Here is a 6,493-nt window from a genome sequence, read left to right as displayed (position 1 = left end):
TAAATATGTTACTTCTTTTATTTTTATTAAAAAAAGGAGTAAGGGCCTTCTTTCCAACTGATTTTATGATAAAAAAAAAAAAAAAGAAGAAGAAAAGAAAACAAAACAAAACAATAGCCCCTAATTATCTAAAAAATCCATAGTAAACTTTATTTCGTTTCCGAGAACAATAGACCTGGTTCACTCTACAGCACACAAGGACAACTGCACCACCAGAAATTTAAAAGATCAAGCCGAGTCGAGTCAGTAGTGAATAACAGTGACATGGTACTCCATGATAGCATTCAAATTGGTGGCGTTGAAGGAGTATGTTCGGAGGCGAGCATAACCGCGAGCCAATCGACATACCCCATTCCCACCCACCACGGACATCTCTCTCACCTTATTCAAAATCGGGTTCCTACCGATGACTGTGAGCTCACTTCCATTGAACTTGCCCTCTGTGAAGAGGAAGTTCATCTCCATAAAGATAGTTGGCTAAGTTTGGGACACAGAGGCAAAGATGCCTTGGGCCTTTCCGATCATCTTTGATGTAAGGTTGGGGCCCTCAGTGAGTGGTTGGTCCATAACCCTGACCATGCCAAAGAGGGTGGGTGAGGACTGGGTGATATTGGCCTCGGCCACGATCAGAGGGGTCGGGTTCTTCGCGTCGAACATGTCGTGGAAGTAGAAGTGAAGGTAGTCCACTTTCTTCTTTCCTAGGCGTAGGGGCCCTTTCCAATCCTCCCCATCCTCAAAGCCCTGAGCCTCTAAGGTGGCCAAGAGCAACAAGGAGGCTAGCCCTATGGCTAATGTGTTTCCTCTCATCTTAGGATGGATTAGCGCCAAAATCTTGGTTAAACCAATAACTTCCTCCTAATTAAGCTATGGGCTCATTTAGTGGGCCTATTCACAAGGGCATGCTCTTTGTATAGTAACCTAATTAGAAGACTTTTCTTGCTTTACGGGTTAGTTATCTGCAAAGTCTTAGCTCCCATTAGGTATAGCACGTTATGCTTTTGTGATGTTGACGCTAATATAATGTTTACAATATGCCACTTGGCCGTGTTGTTATTTTATCAATGCTTGAAAGATTTTCAATCCGGATCGAAATTGGCAGATTTGGATTGGGAATTGTGGTAGACGATCTGGTTCCTACAGTATATCACGGATCCAGTTGTTCCCTCCTAAAACCCAGCGGTTTTAGATAGAACCAACTAATTCTGTCATAGAACTGACAGAACCAGTCAATTCTACAGAAACCGGTTCAACACCCTACTTCCCACACATGTTTTTAGTATACCTTAATTTTTGGAGCAATTTACATATGGACACAAAATAATTATATAAAATACAAAATGGGCTGTTTTTGGGCAAAATTACTAGAAGGATTGGTCAAAACGTTATTTTTTTTCTTATTATGAAATTATCTCTCAATTTGAGGATACTTAGACTGTTTTTTAATTTCATTTTTTAGTTTTTGCAATAAATAGGGTTGTGCCCTATGGTTTGGGGTGGTCCGAGACCTCATTGAACCCTTCAATGCCTTGTTTTGGTCGTGTTCTGGTGGTCCCATGTTAGAATCCTAAGACCGCATTAAACCCTTTGATGCCTTCAAAATAAGGAACATCGACAAACTTTTGGGTAACCATCTCTTGCATCCTTTTGGGCCTCCATGCCCTTTTATAAGGGCTCGCAAATCAGGATCTGTTTTTTTTTTTTTTTTTTTTTTTTTTTGGGGTAATTCAATGAAGAAGACAAGCCTCTACCCATTTTTTTCGATAGATTAAGAATTAACTTTTAAAGGTATTAATAAAATGGTGTTAGTGATGGAAATGAAAACCACAACGTGGTGACTAGGGTGTCGGGTGCTACCACCACGACATTAGGCCCTTCCCAAATCGAGATCTTTTTTGTGAACAAAAAATCGCGAAGCGTCCCTTTTAATGTCATAAACTCTCTCTCTCTCTCTTTAATTTACCTCCATTCTTTAAGCAACTGGCAATATCCATGATGGAGTCCATCTTAAAGTTCGTTTTCTTTTGCCTCTCATATTAAAATGTGGGAAGAGAAGAAAAACCCTTTGACCCTTATGTTTAACCTTATAGAAAAATTTGGGTTAGAAAATTTCATTTCACAACAACTACTCGTATTTTGAACCTCCTGTTGACTGTAAAAGGATTATAACGGACAACACACGCTTAGATATGATACGTTATCGATATTTACATGTTTTTTTTAAATAATTAAAAACTATAATGCAATACCACTTTATTATTTTTTTAACCTAAAGAGCTAGATTTTAAAAAAGAAAAAATGAGTGATTTTTTGAAAATTTTTATGCAGAAACCGTCTGATGTGGCTGATTCGCCAATCCAACCTGATTTTTAAAATGGAAGATCTGGGTCACGGATCCGTTTTTTGAAACCTTCTATTGGATATAAACATTTTATCTATTTTAAGAACAGATGCAATTTTTATGAGGCTTAGGATTTATAAAAAGAAATTAAGGCCTCGCATCGAAAGTGCATTTGGAAAACAATTTGGACAGTGGAAATCTGTCCAATGGGCTCTAAAGTCAGTTTCCACCACCAATTATGAAATTTGAAGCTAAAAAATTATACAGATCTTGAAAATTGACGACCTAGATATTCGACTGATACAAAAGATGGACTTGGGTACAAAGAAGGGCAAAGCTTGGGCTTGTGGAAGAGAGAGAAATGTGGTGGTTGGGTGGCGGCATATCCTCCACACCTCTTTCATAGGGTTTAAATATTGAAACAGGCTTTACATGGCAGCTTCGGCTTTTTGGGCCGGTCTGGGTTAGGCCCGAAATCATTTTTGCAGGCCCGGGTCAATCATGAAAATTCTAGGATTTTTCATGTCGGGCTCGGGCCGTCCATAGCCGAGCTAGTGGCAGGGCTTTTCTTTAATTTCAAGATGAGTAATAGAGCGAAACACACGTGTGGGGAAATATAAGCCAAGGAGAAAGGGCAATGTTAGAGTTCGAATTAACAACTTTGACATTTGGCCACAATTGGCTACGATGTTTTCATACCCTTTGTTTTGATTCTTTTTTTTAAAATCTTTTGTACGTTGTATCACGCCATAACTAACACGAGATATTGTTACTTGGAAAGCTTTCTGTATGCCACTAGGAAAGCGTATATATGCCATTCCTCTCAACTTTTCGATCCGAATGGATCGGGAACATGACTTCAATCCTAATGTCATACCTAAATACTCTCTTATTTTTAGTTTTTTTTAATAATCATGTAAATACCATTTTTTTTTTAAAATCATGTTGATACCAATCAAATGTCATGCCTAAATACTCTCATAAAGTAGCACCTTCGAAAAATACTAACAAAATATTTTTAAAAAATTGGATGACAAAATACACTTGAAAGCTTCTTAGGTAATTTGGTTATTTTATTTTTTGAAAATATTGTTTCAATATTTTACCTAGATATGCTCCATTGAGATGGTGAAACACCAAGTTTCACATTTATATAATTTTTAAAAATTAAAATAAAATACTTTGAGACGTCGAATCTGATGAAACAGTAAGAAGTTGACTCGTGATATGAGGGCTGAAGGTTTCCCCACCATCCATTTAGAATAGACGGCTGAAAGAGAGAGGCATATATATAAGTTCTCTATGGCTAGTAGCCTATAAAAAGCATTTCCGTTTCTATTTGCTCAGTCCTCATTATTATTAGATGGTACATGCAAATTGTGTTGGGAAAATAATTCAGAAGTGAAAAGGGTATCTTAATCATTTTGCCTCATTGGGATTATCTTAGATTTTGGGAGTTCAAGAGAATCTTCTAGTCTTGTGAGGAAACAAAAGGGTCCTAGGAACGAAAGGAAATGGTTATTATCCTTTCTATATTGCGTTGGAACAATAGTTACTAGGAGCGGGAGCAGGAGCGGCTCCGGTTCAGGTAACAGTGAGCGTCGGATCGATGACTGTGTGAAGCTCTGGAGCTCAAGAAGCGAGTTTTGGTGAGGGTAGAAGTTACGGATCGAGATCCCGTTTGAGCAAGGAGCGAGATCCCGATACATTGGGATCGAGATCCCCATTTAACGGGAACGCGTTCTATGTATTTATGGAGCGAGATCCCGTTTGATTAGGTTGCGAGATCCCGTTTGAGTACGGAGCGAGATCTTGATACATTGGGATCGAGATCCCTATTTGACAGGAACGCGTTACATTCAACATGGATCGCGTTCCCATATCTATTAGGATCGCGTTTCCATCGACAACAAGAACGAGATCCCATTTAATGTTGAGTCTCGCCCCCATCTAAATAATACCACGATCCTATTTAGCTAGAATCGAGCTCCATCCATTGTAGGATCGCATTTCGCACAATGGTGGTCCATGCCCCCATCGCAGAACTCCACTTGTATGAAGAACCCAATTCCATTACACATGGATTCGTGCACCAACTAAGCACGGCAGCCTGTTCCCATACAAATGCAATATCAATTTGGTTAAATATAAAAACCATTGTTCTATCTATCAATGGCCATTGCGGCTAGATCCATGCGCAACCAATCCTAGATGTCCTTGGATTAATTAAATCCCATTAATCTAGTGTGAAATACAGTCTTTTAATGCTATAAATGATTAATCTTAGTATTATTCAAATTCACATATATGATACGAAAATGAGCTTTACGTTGTCATTTGTATACATGAAAATATATTGTCTAGGTTTTGGGTAACATTTGGATACAACCTAAGTATATATGGTTACTGTTAGGCTTAAATTTGGGAAATGCATCACCGTTATTTTTTGGCAGAAATAACTATATGAAAATTTTACTAAAAAAATTAATTTTTATATTTAAATTTTATTTTTATTTAAGAATTTTCTTTTAGAAAGTTATAAGAAGGTAAAATAAATTTATTCAAATTTTTGAAAAAATTTATTGTCATAGAAATAAAGGTAATTTTTTAAATATATATATATATATAAAAGTCTTCCCAACACCTATAGGCGAAAATGAATAGTGATTTCTCCTACCCTCATCACCATCCAAATTTCATCACGCGGTTACGATTGTACGGTAGTGTTTTATTTTTAATTTTTTGTCTACAAATCATAATGACCTGAAATTTGGAGAGTATGTACATCTTACTGATGCGCAACTAATAAAATGTACATCTTAATGATGTGCATCTAATAAAAATATAAAAAAAATTATCCGTGAAAAAGAAATTGACCAAAATACCCCTAAAAATTTTGGGGGTATTTTTATTGATTGTTTTCATGTAAAATATTTGAATACACGATCCAAATTTCAGGTCGTTTAGATTTGTAGAAAAAAAAAATTAAAAATGAAACACTACCAGATAATCATGACCGTAATATGAACTTTAGACGTTGATGGGGATAGGCAAAATCACTATTCATTTTCACCTATAGGAGTTGCGTAATGTTTTCTTTTATATATTTCTATATATATATATATATCCAAATTTGGGAACTTATTTGAGAATTATATAGTATTTTATAAAATCAAAGATATAGGAAATGTTTATCTCAGGTTGCAACCATAAAATGTAGATCTAAGGATGCACCCCAAAAATCTATCGAAAAATATTGTTTTTATGTTGAAAAAGTCTCTAATTGATCATCTCGACATCAAGATGTATGAGTGTATGAAAAAAATAAATAAATTTGAGTGCCAGAAATTGTGCATCTTGCAACATATCATCTACAATGTTACAGAACGCGTTCCGTGAGAAAGTACGAGCGAGATCCATGAAGTAGATGGAGCGGAATCCATTGTGTATGGGATCGAAATCCGTGCTTTAGCGAGAGAGAGATCTGTTGTTAATGGGAGCGATATCCCTGAAGTAGAGGGAGCAAGATCCCTGAAGTATCGGGAGTGAGCTCCGTTGTGAATATGATTGAGAATCGTAAAAATTGGAGCGAGATCCAAAAAATATGGGAATGGGTCCGAGCGAAATCCTGGTTCCGGAACGCCGGAGCAAAATTCCCGAGCGGCCTGGTAACTATGGTTGGAACTAGTCGATAAATCCCTTATGAATGATGCCTCAAATTTTGGTATGTGACCTCTGACGCAATGGGTTTTTTAAGTTTTAAGTTTTTTAATCTTATTTTTAGATTTTAAGTTTAGTGTTAATTTTGTCTTTTAGATTTTAAGTTTAGTGATATGCATGTGCGGTGCACTTGCATTAAATATTAGTCGATAAAATATATATTTAATCTTAAACTGGCATATTTGCTTATAGAGATTTATAGAAAGAGAGATTTTGTTGATCCATATTCACATATGGGCTTCTATTAGAAAATAATTTCTCATATTAAAATTATATTATTTTATAACCCACTTTAAAATTATTATTAATCATATTAGTAAGAGAAAAGTTTATATAGAGCCGAGGCTTGAAACAATCAAATTAGAGCCTCAGTCAAAAATTTCACTAGATGAAGTTGTTTTGATGCCTAAATATCCTCAAAGTGATCATCTTGAC

General features: G+C 36.2%; 1 pseudogene; it reads right to left on the bottom strand.

Annotated features, from left to right (window-relative positions):
• Nucleotides 1-243: 243 nt before the first annotated feature.
• On the bottom strand, nt 244-807 carry LOC148780612 (dirigent protein 11 pseudogene; annotated as a pseudogene).
• Between the last annotated feature and the right edge of the window lie 5,686 nt (nt 808-6,493).

The sequence above is a fragment of the Amborella trichopoda genome, chromosome 9 (genome assembly GCF_054954075.1).
Source record: "Amborella trichopoda isolate Santa Cruz 75 chromosome 9, AtrichopodaSantaCruz75HAP2 v2.0, whole genome shotgun sequence".
NCBI classification, from domain to species: Eukaryota; Viridiplantae; Streptophyta; class Magnoliopsida; order Amborellales; family Amborellaceae; genus Amborella; species Amborella trichopoda.
The sequence above is the reverse complement of the archived record's forward strand: the minus strand, read 5'-3'. Positions and strand labels throughout refer to the sequence as shown.